Source organism: Haemaphysalis longicornis, unplaced genomic scaffold, assembly GCF_048455015.1.
Source record: "Haemaphysalis longicornis isolate Haplotype H1 unplaced genomic scaffold, Haemaphysalis longicornis Haplotype H1 scaffold_2, whole genome shotgun sequence".
NCBI lineage: Eukaryota > Metazoa > Arthropoda > Arachnida > Ixodida > Ixodidae > Haemaphysalis > Haemaphysalis longicornis.
In genome coordinates, this window is record NW_027526295.1 from 55,930,668 (window position 1) to 55,946,376 (window position 15,709).

The 15,709-nt window shown below is 46.1% G+C and overlaps 1 pseudogene; it reads right to left on the reverse strand.

Annotated features, from left to right (window-relative positions):
* Nucleotides 1-4,609: 4,609 nt before the first annotated feature.
* Nucleotides 4,610-4,718, reverse strand: LOC144171260 (U6 spliceosomal RNA; annotated as a pseudogene).
* Nucleotides 4,719-15,709: the final 10,991 nt, after the last annotated feature.

Below are 15,709 nucleotides of genomic sequence, written 5' to 3' on the forward strand. Positions count from 1 at the left end.
CTTAAAGGGTGTCATTTGACACGCTTGACACCAAAATGACACCGACAGGGAAAGTTCGGAAAAATTTGACGTGAAACGAGGAGCCGGGATGGGGCCGGCAATAAGTGAATGTCCTGATGCAGGAGCGGCGGAAGCAGCTTTAAAATAAAATTAGTATCCGTTGGCGTACCTTTTACAGAGCACTACGTTGGGCCGGGTACAACAGTCAAAACACTAAATATAGTAGCCTGACGAACCCGAGCTCTCCGACACTTTCCGAAACGCTGTACCTACTGCGGGTTCTAAAATTATTTCCTGTCAACAACAGAACAGACCTTGTCAGCATAAGTAAAAGTATATATTCCCTGAACTTGTATCTTTCAGAGAATCACCTGTTCTGTTAATGCTAAAAAGGTCTATTTGTATCAATGCGCTTGGATAGGATGTGCAATTAGTGGAGGGCAAATCAAATATTATAATGATTGATGTTTATTTCCGCAAGGCCACCTAGGGCAAAGCGTACCAAGTACAGTTATCTAATAAATGATGTCAGTGTAAATTCTAAAACCTGTGACTTAAAATAAACAACACAGTGAGAATGCCCGGTTTATTCGGCCAGGCCGATTATGGGTGATATGTAATGAGCTGTAAAAATTTTACATTAGATAAAAACTGACAAGTTCGCTTAATGCAAAACATTGGGCTTCTTGGAGAACACCACGCAGGAGCTCTTTCTTAGATTTAGTTTAAAACCATTGTCTGCACAGCCGGGAAATATCGTGACGCCAAGCTGGACCTGACATTCACAGATTGATATATTACATGATTTAAAAGACGTCTTCCACATAGGTGGAGTAAGAAATTGTACGTGGCAATGCCTTTTGAAAAGAGTTCATCTTAACAATGAAAAGAGTGCAGCTTAACGCTCCACCTTGCGGCACGCCATTTTCTTGCACGTGAACCTTTAAGAGTACACAACTAATTGTTACGCCAAAGGCTCTTTCCGACAAGTAACTAGCAAAGGTGTTCCACATGTTTATGGAGACACCGAATGACTTGGTGATCCCGTAATGCAAAGCGGTGTCATACGCCTTCTCGATGTCGAAGAACACCGTGAGGCAAAACTGTTTATGCAGGGACCAATCAAATAGTTATTATCGTCCCATTCGGCGTCGTGACACGTCTCTATGCCTTCAGATATTTTACGTCGGCCGATTATTTGGTTGTAACTGAAACACTCCGGCCTGTATGGAAATGTGCGATCTCATACCGTGGCATACCTGGTTGCAGGGCACGCTCTAACCCCAATATTTAGCGTCCATGAATAAATCCAGCCCATGTACACATTGGACGTGTAGGAAAAAAATTCCAATTCAAGTTAATTTTTTCTATTCGCGCTTACCGGAGACCAAAAATATTTGCCCTTGCCACACTGTATTGCAAAATCTGGAGAATCTGAAAGGAGCTAGTACAAACCGTTCTATTCAAGTCACCAAGAACCGGGAATTAGTTCCTTAAGTGCAGAACCTCCGAAAGCCAGGAGTGCCATATTACAAGAGGGTAATTCCACAAATTCGTCGTCTAAACGGAGGCGTACCCCAGCAGCTATCATGACATCGGAATTGCGCCAGCCGCGGCACGCACCGGCCGATAATTCGGCATTGCGCTAATAGCTCGCGGTAAAAAAACAACAAAACGCTAGGAGATCTGAGGGCAACAAATGTTTTTCCGGGAAAAACAACTGTGACTTTCGCCTTTGTGTAATTCGATGGCATTTGTGGGGCGTAAGTTTTGTAGCACACAAGCGCGTTCAACTCGACCTGGGGTCCTTCATAAGCCCCAGCAAGGCCCCTGATCCAGCCAATACCGTCCATCACCTGGCCTGCGGCGGGAACAGAAACTTGATCAGTTTTAGCGGTACCAGTGATTTTAAACCCGAACAGATTAGTATATCTCGTAGAGTTCCATAAAAATTAAACTATATGCCTCATTTTTTTTACTAACGTCCAGCAATAATTTTAGTGGCGTTCTGACGAACTACCGAAATTTGTCAATTTTTTGTGTCTGTTTCTCGCAATACTTCGTCCAATCCGGAGTAGCGCTGAGTGTACTTCGTTAGTTCCAGCTCACAAAAGCCATGTGGCGTATTGGCACCTACGGGGGAATCCGAATTTGTTAGATCGGAAAATTTCTAAGATGGGAATCATTAAATTGAGTTTGGAATATAGCTATCAATTTTTATTAGGTCCAACTTCTAAAGGTTTGTGTTGCTTTGTACTTTTCGTTCAGAATATTAGCATTTCATTCAATGTTAGTATTCATTATATTTTGACATTTCGTTTGAGACGTTCAACATTGGATTAATACGCGCCTACGCTACAGACGTCATGAGGCTCGCCCTAGTGGAGGTGGCCGGATTAGTTTCGATCAGCTGGGGATCTTTGACGTGCGCCGAAATTGTGAACACACGGTCGTTTCCTTCTTTCGCCTCCATTAAAAAAAATGAATGAAGTTCACACTAATGCGTAAGACTGGAAGGTAGCGAAGCCGTACCAAACTTCACGACCATCACGAAGGTTTAAGACCACGATTGCAGCCGATTTGCTTCTTCTTCGCTGCGGCAACAAACTTGAAGCCATCATTGCTCGTATTAGCGTGAGCTTCCTTAATTTTTTTCGCAAGTGATAATCATTGAAGGGGCGTATGCTACGACGTGTCTTTCTCGTTCCCAGCAAGCGTTGTCGCGATTACGAAGAACACTAGAGTTGTTTTTTGGTAACCTTGGCCAATCCTCGTAAGTGGGTGTCCTTTGCTTGACAAACGTGCGCAGGGGACGCTGGGCGGTCGTCGCGAGGCAGGCACACACGAGCGCTCGGCATTTTCTTCGTTTTTGTTAACTGCCGGACGGCCGCTGCAATCTTGGCCAATCTCACTGAGTGGGTTTGCTTGGCGTAACATACGTGCGCAGGGGACTATGGGCGGTCGTCGCGAGGCACGCACGCACGAGCGCGCGCTCTGCAATTTCTTCATATTTTTACCCGCGGACACGAAAATTTACGATTTGCTCAACAGCTCCGCTATTAAAAAGACCACGTATTAGGTCTCTCATTTGCAATTTGCATTTTTTCCCTCCTGAATCACGGTTGCTAGAGGAGAATGAAATGCACTAGTGGGTTATTCCCTTTGCTGTCGTACAACTCATACAAATTTAGCAGATACGTTTATTTTGCATCCTCACATCGACAGTGATGGCTGTGGTGCCGGCATTCGTCCACGCAGCAGTAGCACAGGGAGTGGAGAGCTGCAGGTAGGGGACCTCCACCGGTTCTTTCTTAGCGGAATCAAACAGCTGCACAGGGTCGCCGGGAGCCCTCGGGGTAGCCTACTGCGTGAAAGAGAAATAAAAAGAAAAAAAATCCCCAAACAATGCAAACACAAAGAACGACACACGCAAACAAAAATCCCACACAGAATGCATCAGAGGCTGGCGGTTGTGATTGGAGGAGATGCGCATCGCTCATTTGGCTAGCGGCGAGGCATTGAAAAGGTTCCTGTTGCGCACCCCAACACTTGGCTTCATATAGCCCGGAGGTATAGTGGATTACAGTAAATATAGTATAGTATAGTAATACAGTAAATATCTCGTGCTCTAGGAAGGCACGCACCATTGAAAGAGGAGAAAACAAAACCTCACATATAAGTAACATGAAATGAACTATGAATGATGAAGTCGGTTATGCCAATAGCAAAAGTAAAGAGATTCACGGTTACTCCCACCATTAACCTTCGCAATGTTCTTATTGTATTAGTTGTCACAGTTTCTTCTCGAAACCTCCGTGGATACCTTTTAATGAATCAATCAATCTTTGTTTTTCCAGATGATGATAATGACGATGAAACAAGCCTGCACAGTTCTTCAGGACTAAACGCCGCTCTAGGCAGCTTGGCTGGTCTCTGAACACCGTTATAGGTAGATGACCCACATTACCCATCACTTGAAAGAATGTCATCCCTTGAGATGCGCAGATAGGTGGCGTCCAAATGAGCGACATGGTAGCGTCTGCTCAAAATTTACGATTTTTTCTTTTTCTCTTCCTTCACGGCAGAACGCTAGATTTGCTTTCAAGTGTTTGTCATTGGAGTATAGTGTTCGTTGTCGAACCAATTTTAGCCAGATATATTACACCTTGCCGTGCGCAGGAACCCAAATTAAAACAAAGTTTGAAAAAAAAAAAGCTGCATCCAGCCGCCGGACAGCGCGAATCACCCATGCCACCTTTGCAAATGAAATCCCCGCGAGAATCACGTGCGCTAGAGTAAAACAGATTTCCAGTATGGGGCTATTCCCCGGCTTACGGTTAACTCCCAAAAATATGGAAGAGTAACACGCATGTTCCATCTCTGGTTTGCAATTTGCGTTTTTTTTTTCCCTCGCGAATCACGCATGCTAGAGGAAAATGGCTTTGCACCTGTGGGTTGTTCCCTTGGCTTGCGTATAAGTCACGCAAAAATGGAAAACAAAATACGTTGATGGACCTTCCTATGGGAGATAACAAGAAGAAAACAAATCCACAGAATTGACAGCAAAAGCCGAGAGCCGAAGAACAGGATCTTCTTAGCTAAAGCGCAGATGATGATGATGCTCCTTCAGATATTTGCATGTCATCCTTGCGCAGGGGCCATGCTAATCTTCTTTGTATCGTTACAATTTTAGTATATAAACTTTGGATGTACAGCCTACCAAATGTTTAAAAATATAGCGAGAGCGACAACCGATCGGCATGTCAGCGCCTGATCACGGTGTTCAGCAGCGAAATAGGCGAGAATACGCGCACACGCATAGGGCTATCTGCGGTATGAGTGTCGCCTGCTACGCTGTTACCTTGAGAGTGGTATGCCTCCTTCCGCTGCATCTGAGTGACTTTGTTCACGAGAAGCCATGAGTATTTGAAGCCCATGCGCATATACAATGCGCGTTTGATTTATCTTTCGGATCACTTTCCACGCACACCGTGAGGAATGCTAGTGAAATGATAAATAAAAGTAGAACAGGACTGGTTTTATGGCTGGAATGGCCGTACGCCGTGGCGCATTATAATGAGATTAATAACATAACTTATGAAAAAAAAAAAAACTCGCGCCCCACGCGGCTAGCTACCTTCGGCGGTAGCGAAATGGCCTTGTAAGATAATGAAAACAACGGGTGTGTCGCCCTGAGGAGAACAGCGGAGCAGACGACGCTCCCACAACGGATAGGTCTTAGCGCGCGCGTACTCACGCCTATTTTGCCAGTGAACACCCTATTAAGACGCTGACACGCCGATAAGTCGCCGCTACCGTTATATTAATAAAAATTTGGGAGGCTGTACATAATGAATTCGTACTTCCGAGAGAAGTGATCTTTCGCATTTACTTTCAAGTACCCTATTTACTTATTTATTACATCCTCAAATGCCCTTAGGGAGGGGTATTACATGAGGTCGCCAATCTTCTAGGAGGATGATTCGTTCGATGGCTGATTCGAAATTAGCGGCATCGGAGTGGTGCGTGGCTTCAATGGGGAGACCGTTCCAGTCAATGGCATTTTCAATAAAGAAAGATTGAATATGCGCAGAAGTATGGGCATGCGGTGGATAAACTGCTTTTGGGTGATTCATACGGCATGAGTGGCGGTGAACATGCGTAACGACAGAGTTATCAAGAGACGAGTGATAGAATTTATGGTACAAACATATGCGGGCACTTTTGCGTCTTGTTGCAAGATTTGGTAGGTTAGATTTAGACTTAAGGTCAGTCACGCTGGTGTGGTATGGGTAGGCATTAAAAATAAAACGGGCGGCACGATTTTGGACTGATTCAATGCATGATGAAGGGTTAGATTGATGAGCGTCCCGAACTGCACATGCGTACTCCAGTTTGTGTCGCACAAGTGTAGTATAGGCTACTGTTTTAACAGCCGCTGGGGCGAGTTTGAGGGTACGTCGTACGTAGCCCAGCACCCGGTTAGCTTCGTTTGTTATATGTGTAATGTGGACAGACCATGACCGGTTTTGAGAAAGTGTAATGTCTAAATACTTATATGAAGAAACAGATGACATAACTGACCCATTCAGGAAGTAGTTATGTAATGGGTACGTCTGGCGGCGATGGAAAGAAATGAGCGATGGTTTGTTAACCTTTATGGTAATTAGCCATTCCTCCCACAATTCCGTAATGAGAAATAAATCTGGCTTAAGGATATCGGCAAAATTTTCGCTATTAAGAGGACGATAAATAACACAATCATCAACAAAAAGCCTTACGTTAGAGAGAAAGTTAGTAGGCAGGTTATTAATATAAATTAGTAAAAGAAGAGGTACATGAACAGTGCCCTGTGGCAGTCCAGAAAGTACGGGTGACATAGGCGAGGGAAAATTCTTAGTTTGCAGGAATTGATTACGGTTACGTAAACCGGATTTCAGCCAGTTAGGAATAAGGGGATTAATGTCTAGGCACGAAAGTTTTCGGTACAGCCGCTTATGAGGACCTTTGTGGAAGGCTTTTTTGAAATAAAAGAACAGGACATCCACAGTTACATAAACATCAACACTTGAACTGATATCGTTAAAAATAGTGCTAACTGTGTGTCACAGGAGATTCCCTTTAAAAAGCCTGTAGGTTCGGGTAAAAAACAGATTGCTGGTCAAGAATTTTACTACGTCGACAGTTAGTGGGGGAAGATGATGAATCTTTTTTTGGAACTGCAGCAATCTTACCAACTTTCCAGTGTAATGGTACCATCACAGAATAAATAAAATGACACTCGTGATTTGCTTTTTCTTTTTTAGTATCTTGGAGTGAATACCGTCACCACAAGATGAGGAGGTTAGTTTGATAGACCCGATGATTTTCGTAATAGCACTAGGTACAAACGTTATGTCCGGCATAACGGTGTGGTTGAGGTCTGTGAAGAAAGGAGGTTTACGTTCTGCAATCTTTTTATGATGAAGAAATTCTGTTGAATAGTGGGTAGAGCTGGAGATATGTTCGAAATGCTTGCCGAAGGCGTTGGCCTGATCGTCTGATGTGTCACCTATCGTGCTAATAGGTGGGAGAGTGTTCGTGTTCTGACCCTGAAGTGCTCTTATTCTTTTCCTTACATTGTGTGTAGCAGTGAATGAATTTATAGAGGTCAGGAATGTTCTCCAGCTCTCTGTTTTTGCAGCACGTCAGATTCGTCTCCCTTTGGCTTTTCCTCGTTCAAATGCAATGAGGTATTCGAGTGTTGGATATCCTCTGAAGGTTCCCCAAGCTTTATCTTGTTCTTTGCTTGCAGTCGTACACTCATCGTTCCATGATGGTCTGGGGCTGTTTTTTGTGTTTATTGAAGCTTGAAGAATAGAGAAATATGCGGCATCGATAATATGCGCAGTAAAAACGTCTGTGGCTTGGTAAATGTCTAGATGCTGTACGAATGTGTAAGGAAGCTCAGATAATTCTTTGAACTTCTTTCAGTTTGCTTCCTCTTCTTTAAACCTTGTTAGGATGGTTGAAAATGCCGGGTTGTGAGCTAATTTAGGTATGAGAGGAAAGTGATCACTGCCATATGGATTTGAAGCAACACTCCATTCAACTAGTGGAAATAGAGTGGCGGACCCCAGCACTAGGTCAATTGAAGAAAATGTATTGTGTTGCGCTAAGAAATAGCTTGTTTCTTATTGAACAGACAAGTACCAGAGGACAACAAGAATTTTTCGAGGAGTCGCCCTCGAGGGTCGGCCAGTGCTGAACCCCAGAGCGGGTGGTGTGCATTCAATACCCCTACTAACAAAAATGGTGCCGGAAGTTGATCTATTGAACTTTCAATATCTGCTGTTGTTAGGTGATAGTCGGGCGCAAGTATATAGAGCATGTAGTTGTTAACCTACCAAAAATAACGGCCCTGATCGCTACAGCTTCTACATTAGTTTGTTGGTTTAGTTCTTGGCAGGTCACCGACTTTTTAACAGCTAAACCTACACAACCTGATGAATGAGTGCAACCGGATCTGTCTTTTCGAAAGATAGTATATTGCCTGAGAAAGTTAGTTTGGCTGGGGTAGGTGAACCGGGATGATTATTGAAGACGTGGCGACGGCAAGGGCCTGTAGGGCGAAAAGACGGTGCAGGTAAGTGTAGGCCATTGTAGAAGCGCTGCCAAGCCCACTGAACAGCGCTGCGATTCCGACACTTCTTATATCCTGATGGGGAGATGCCGTAGTTGACCACTTGGCTCGTGATCCAGACAGTGCGTCGGCTGCGCAAGAGCAGCTGCTCCGTGGGGATCGTTGCAGGGCTGGTACGGAGGGGGGTGGTCCAGGCTATTGTCGGGTGCGGAGGCTTGTGCGGGAACTCAGCCAGGGGGTAGGCCGAGCACCGTGCATTTTGGTCCTGGGGTCCGTGAACTGGGATGAATATTGCAGACGGGGCGACGGCAAGGGCCTGTAGAGCGAAACGACGGTGCAGGGAAGCGTACGTCATTGTAGAAGCGCTGCCAAGCCCACTAAAACTAATTGTCACGAATTGTCACAAATGACACCTGTAGCATTTACTGTAGCCTCTCCAGCCAGGGGGATCCCGTTAGTCCGCTTTTGTGAAACATTCTGGATTCACGACATTTTGGAGACGCCCTTTCCTTGCGGGATCAATTTCCAAGCGGACGCGGACGAAACTGACCTTAGAGTTTCAGAAAATCAGCATCGCGAGCTGCAACGCATAGCAAACTCGGCGTTCCAGACGGCAGGAGCATGGGTAACAACTGCTAGAGAAGTCTTCACCTAGCCAAATGTTCGTAATCTCTATTGCCAAACAGACGGGTGTGTGTGACGCATGCATTACCGAAATCCGCTTGTGTGGGGTATGTTTAAAACGGGGAACGGAAATGAAGTTGGTGGGGGTGATGTTTGACCAACGGTTCACCTGCACGCTGCGTGCAAATTACCTCCGAACAAAAGAAGAAATAACCAGCCAGAAAACTGATGAGATTTTTATACATGAATTGCGGAATTCCGACTGAAAAAGTTAAGCAACTGCATACCCAATTGGTTTTGACCGTTATTACGTATGCCTCTCCGACTTTGTGGGCGGATTCCCCGTCGCCGTACCTCGAACACAAAATAAAGATCATTCAGCAAATCGAGATACTGGCGGTGACTGGAGCGGTTCGATACGTCGGATCAGACGCCCTGGACTTTCTCGCAGCTACGACACTTATCTTGGAGGTATTCGAGGCAAAGGGATGTGTCTTCACATTGTTTGAATCACAGCGGGGCGTCCGCCTCGGAAATTTTGAGGTAAAAGCGGAGGAGGCTTAGAAGCTATTCGATATATGTGTCTCTCACGCAGCAGGGAAGGTCATTTGCCCTTCCGCATTCTTAAAGTAGCGCTCGTGGTTTTTTTTTTTTTTTTCAGAATAGGCGCATGCGATGCATCCTTTTTTAATCCATACGTTAATTTGTGTAGTTTATCTAGTACAGTCTAGTTTATCTCTTTTTTAGGTTTGCTTCTTTTATAGAAAGTCCCTTCGACTCATTTCTTTTGCATTTACGCTTTTACAACGATTGAAACCTTTGCCAATCATCCATTGTTGTGAAAACGCTGGACATTACAGGGCTGTCTCGTTTTCGCTACTGTTCTTCTCACACTTCTTTCCCGTGCCTTGCTTTTTTATTTTATTTTTCTCGAGGAGACGCCCAAGATGGTGTTTTCTTCGTCAGTTCGTCATCTTGATATTTCGTTATTTCTCTATCGTTTAGTGAGTTTTTTCGTTTGTGTTCTTTTCAATCCAGTTTAAGGAATTATCCACATCCACAGTGACATAATGATTAAACGCGTTACTTCCGCCATTCGTGCATTGCTTCGGAAACGCCGGACACTGTAGGGTCAGTGCGTTTTGGCAATGTGTCCAAGAAGCACTAGAAATTTTCGGCAATTTGTAAGCAATTCATGCAATTTGTTGTGGTTTTTTTCTCTTCCGCCCATCCAACCAGGGTTCGGCTTTTTGCACTACTGCTGGGATGTGCGACAAAGCCCACTAAGGAGGGGGAGTCATGCCGCGAAGCTTCAAAGCTTTGTCTACAACACTTCTCCGGGCTGTACCGAAGCGGCAAAAGGCCCCATGCAGCTGGTTTTAGATTACATAGTTGACAGGTTTCTGATAAACACGATAGTGTGCGTCTCAAGTCCATAGAGTTAAGATAAGAGCGTTTTGTCGGGCAAGCATGCATTGCCATCCCATCGTTTTGCGGCTACCGCCGCGATTGTCCAAGATTCGCCGGAAGGTAGGTGGCCCCAAATTCGGGCTTGGCAAATCATGCGGGCCCTCCTTCAAAAGCTAATTTCCCTGCCTACTCGTGGCTGTAAAGAAGTCGTTTCGGCAGCAAACCCCGCCGATGCCAGCACCGAGAAACTGATGCGGCTTAACAAACCCGGTCGCCTGAGCGGAGCGTTGTGCCGTGGTTGTGGCACCCGTAACTGCACATTTCAAATGACGGAGAGGCCAAAATGAGTAACTTTGGAAACGCACACGTTCGGGCGAAAGTGGCGGCGCTTTTCGTGCGCCTGTGGCACCCGATTCTATTGCAAGAACCAAATAAATCCCCCCCTCCCCCCGCCCCCCCCCCCCCCCCCCCGCGCAACCGCGGCCCGTTTCTGCGCCGCGAGCGCCGGTAAACCGCAGCCCAGGCACACGGAACCCGTTCAAATCGAACCAAAAGATGTCATAGAATTGAAACAAAACCCCTCTCTGGTGCTTGAGCGCCCTACAATTTCACTGCGGCCGCGCGAAATCCTCCCGATCGGTCATTCTGGCCCGTTAAGCCTTCCTTGCAACACTTCGCAGTCTCCTTGCGAAGAGGTAAATGAGCCCACTTCGGTCTTTTTTACATTGTTTTTTTTAGCAAGGGCTTTGCAAACTCGGCGCGGTGTGTCTTAACCACGTAGAGCAAAGACAACGGCTTTTTCTAGGCCACGAAACATCATGGTACCATGGTTTCGGGCCTACCGCCACGGTTGTCGCTGTTAAGCCGCTCGCTGGCGGACCTAAAATTACGCTCACAGAATCACGCGACCACTCGATGGAAAGTCAGTCTACTGGCCTACTCGCAGCCGCAAGGAAATCGTTCGTACCACCAAGGCTTACGAATCCATTCCCGAAACATCGACGCACCGCGAATTAAACACTCACCGCAGGGCATTCCGCCGGGATTCGTGCCCCCGTTACTGCACCCTGAAAATGACTGAGTGGCCAAAACGAAAAAAATTCCCCGCACCTCCCCGAGGGGGATTGTGAGGATGCAGAAATGCGAACGTCGAACGCAACGTCCTCGGGTACCATGCGAGGAAGGCACCGCACAACCTTCGATACGTCGATGGGCACGTTCACCGCCTGTCCCTTGATTCCAAACTGCCCGTTGCCTCGAGTCAGCCGCCTGATGCTCAAGAAGGGGAGTCGAGGCGCGATGAGCCGCTCTTCGACCGGGTTCAGATCGGGAAGATGCGCCGGCCGAGGAGGATAACGGTAGCCAAAACTCACGCAGCCCTCCTCTTCGCAGCTTTGTCTTCTTCTCCTTCTTCTTCTTCAGCGGTTCCCCTACGGGAAGATGACGATGGTGGTTGAACGCGAAGCTATCTCGTGATGGATTGTTTGGTTGGCCAATCCCTAGGGGCATCGTGCCACAATCATCATCAGACGCACTGCGCACGCCGGCCAAGGGACGCACGACAACCCTCGACTATAATGCATTTCTGCATAAAACCGCGCAAACCCACACGTCCGGGAGAACGTTGGGGTGCGGTATTCGTTTTCCTGCTGCGCCCTGTTCACCTTCAGGGGACCCATAAAAAGTTCACCTCACGCGGTTTAAGCCCACCCGCCATCCGTTTACCTGCCCTAAGCGGCAGCGAATCACAGTCCAGGCATTCGAGACCCGTGTCAATGGAAAGAAGAGACGCGGTAGAAGGAAAAAATATGCCTCCCGGTCGCGGCCGCTGTTTCTTATTTGCCTTACCGTCAGCCCAATTTCCCTAATGCGTCATTCTCGCCACCCCCGGCCTGCTTACAAAGTTTCGCGGGTCTTTTACAAAGCGTGAAACGGGACCACGGCACCAGTTTTAACTTCGATGTGATCACTAGAGCTTTGCAATCACGGCACTTTGCGTCCAATCCCCGTACACTGCCGAAAAGTGTGTTTGCTCACCCACCAAACGGCGCACCTCCCTCGTTTTCTGACCGCCGCCGCGCCGTCGTGGTGAGTATGGTAGGGACATCGAGAAAATGAGGCAAGCGCCTCCCGGTACCGCGGGAGTACAACCGGTTTCTTACCCAATAGCGTAAACGCGCAAAACATGAATGAACATGCCAAATAGCAAATGAAATTATGACCACCCGAGGGTGGTGGGGAATTGTTCAGGAAGTCATGAAAATTGTTTGCCAGACAAACGAAGTACTGGATGACGTCGTGGACAATATGAACAATCGAATTAGGCGAAATAACGTTACAATCAAAGGTCTTCCAGAAGAAGATCACGCGGGGCAGGTAGAGTCTAAAAGAATAGTCAGAGACTTCTCAAAACATGTTCAGATTGAGTCTGGCGACACCCCATGAACTCGTACATGAGCAAAACGCCGACCTGACTTTGATTGCGCTATAATACCGAAGTTTCGGAACTTCATTTCGAAATTAGAATCTATGCCTAGCGCCCCGAAGTTGAAAGTCATCCAGAACCCCAAGGTCTGGCTTGAGGAGGATTTCTCGCCAAAAGTCCAACTTGCCAGAAAGAAGTTACGCGCCTACGCTAAGGCTCAACACCAAGGCGATGAAAAATTTACGCTGCGCTTTAACAAGCTTCAGATGCATTATTCCACATTCCGTTACGACTCGGCAAAGGAGTGCGTTATCATGGTGTAAGCAACAAAAAAATACTTTCCTCAAGGACTATTTTCACTGCTTTTATTTAAGTCTCACAGCGTTTATAAAAATTCCCTCGCACTTCCCCGAGGTGGAGAGTGTGTAAGTGCGAATGCACGGTTGTTGATTGCGCGATTACGGTGGATATCGTGATCTTGGAGTGGAGAGGAGGCGCCCAACACCCGCAGTCACTGAGCGGAGAGAGGAGGAGGAGAGTAGCGCGCGCCCATCTCCCCCCGTTGCTAGGGAAGACGAGGAGGAAGACGAGGAGCGCGCGCACCCGCAGCTGTTGCTATGCGGACGATGGCGGCGGACGATTCAGGCTCGCTTAAGAAGTGCATTCGCACTTAAAAAAAACTTGATGCAATAAATGCTCTCGTGCACAAATGCTCTGCCCGCATCGTTGTAGGTACTGAATCGTGGTCGTCCCAGGACGTAACGAGCAGCGAACTTCCGTTTACACAATCGGTCGTTCTGTTTTGTTAAGATAGATTGGGATTCCGAGGTTGCGGCGTAATCATTGCGATAAAAGTAATCTATCACCCAAACCTTCTTCCTTTAGATTCCCCCCTTGAAATTGTCTGGGTTTCATCATATTTGATCACATTCGCTGCATCATTGGTGCCCGTTACCAAACCCCTGATAGCCGGCACGATTTTGCAGAGCTTCTTCAAAAAGCCATTGATTCTATTTTTCTGAGGTTTGCTGATTGTTTTTAGCACTTCGCGGCGGCGTTAACTATCTTTTAATCAACTGCTCCACTTTATCTGTCCCTTTTCATCCTAATCGCCATGAACAATGTAGCTTTTTGCACCTTGTCCGTTATCATCATCCACAACAGATTGCGCAGTAACCAACAGGTTGTAACAAAATAACAACGAATTATACTGACAGCACTAAAGTTCAGGTACTAGAAGAAATAAGTGATCATAGGGCAGTTCACTGCTCTCTGCCTCTGCCACGTGCCAACCAAACAAACAGCTGAAAACATATATTAACCTACGCACGCCCAGACACAGATAAGCTTAGCAGATTGCTACAGCCCTTTTTAAATATATTCATATCTAACTTTTGTAATCAGTCTACTGAACAAAATTGGTGCTCATTTCACGATACATTAACCGAAATAAAACGACTGTTTGTACCGGTGGTTACAATAAGTGAAAGAGCGGATTATTCGTGGTTCACCCATGACATTAAAATATGGCTTTATAGGAAAAAACAGCGTACACTAAAGCGTCAAAAAAACCCGTCGGATGATTGGAAGAACTATAAAAACGTTTCGAAACAATGAGAAAAGGAATTCTTGAAGCGAAAAATAAGGATAACGATGACACGCTCACCAACATATTAAAGAATGACCCTAAGAAATTCTGGAGCTCTGCCAATCCAAAAGAAAGCAACTCAGTGCCAGCACTCCGAGGAGAGGATGGCAACACTTTGAGCTTAGCCGGATGCGCTGAGACACAACCATTTCTTTTCCGAACTGCACACTATTGAGCGACCGCTTGATAGCAACCTAAACTTGCCACATCGAATTATCCTTAATCAATTTTCTGCTATCACAGTTACTGCACAGAGTGTAGCTTGTGCAATTGATCGCTAGCACTTAACACCAGCCCCGGCCTTGACGGCATTAGGGCTAAGCTTTTAAAATTAACCAGCCACTTCAAAGCCTTCTTGATCGCGTTAATTTTTCTTTCAACAATCTTTAGATACAGATTGTCTGCCAGAGCACTGGAAATCTGCTTACGTAATTCCAATATTTAAATCTGGTTATAATACCCAGCCATACAACGACAGACCAATTAATTTCTTTGATATCCACAGGGTGTAAACTTCTCGAACATATCCTCCTCACCAATGCAATGGCTCATCTTAACCTAAATAAGTTGCTCCTAAACAACCAACTCGGTTTTCGTCATAATTTCTCATGTCAATCGCAACTATTCGAACTACTTACTGACCTTCACTCTGCGCTTAACTCTTCCCGTCGTGTCGATGTCATCTTTATTGATTTCTCTAATGCATTTGATAGGGTCCCCTACAAACGTTCGGAACTCAAAATTCACAATCTCAAGCTTGACAATAAGACAACACAATCAGGGGGTGAGACAGCTGAACCAGATTTCGGAGGAGCTTCTGGATCAGCGACATTTGGATTTTGGAGCAGAACAACCTTGATTTGGAGCAGAAGAATGACATTTATTATGTCCTTTTAGGAGCCTAAAAAATAAAATTTTGGTCACTCGGGTGGCGGGGGGGGGCGGAGGGGGGGAGTGCGCTTTTTAACCGGTTTTGAACGTACATAACACTGAAACAGCCTTTCAATAAAGTTTTTTCTACCTGAGTATCACAAGGAACGAACTACACTAACTTTTTCACACCATTTCTACATTCTTGGGCTCTATGCATAGATAATGCGGAGTTCCGTTGAAAATATTGAATTAACAAACTAAGCAATTTTAAGGAATTTTTATTATCCTGTGAATGCCGAAGTTGTTATTTTTGTAATCCCAGACTCGGCGTTACGCACAAATGAGAGCCACGGCGAAAGTTGCGCGAAGCGAGCTGACAGTTGTCGCACCCCACTAGCCCTCCCATTTCAAGCTACAAGGTGGGCGTTCACTACGATCGATTTTAGAGTATTGGTATGTTTTGGCATTATATTTCTATTCAGATAGATGAACCATTATTACTAGCGTGCCATAATAGCCCGTCCCGCTATCGGACACTGCTTGAACATTTGGCGGTGATGCAGCCTGCGCCGCCAATTCTGCAGTGTCCATCGTCCCACTCCCGCCG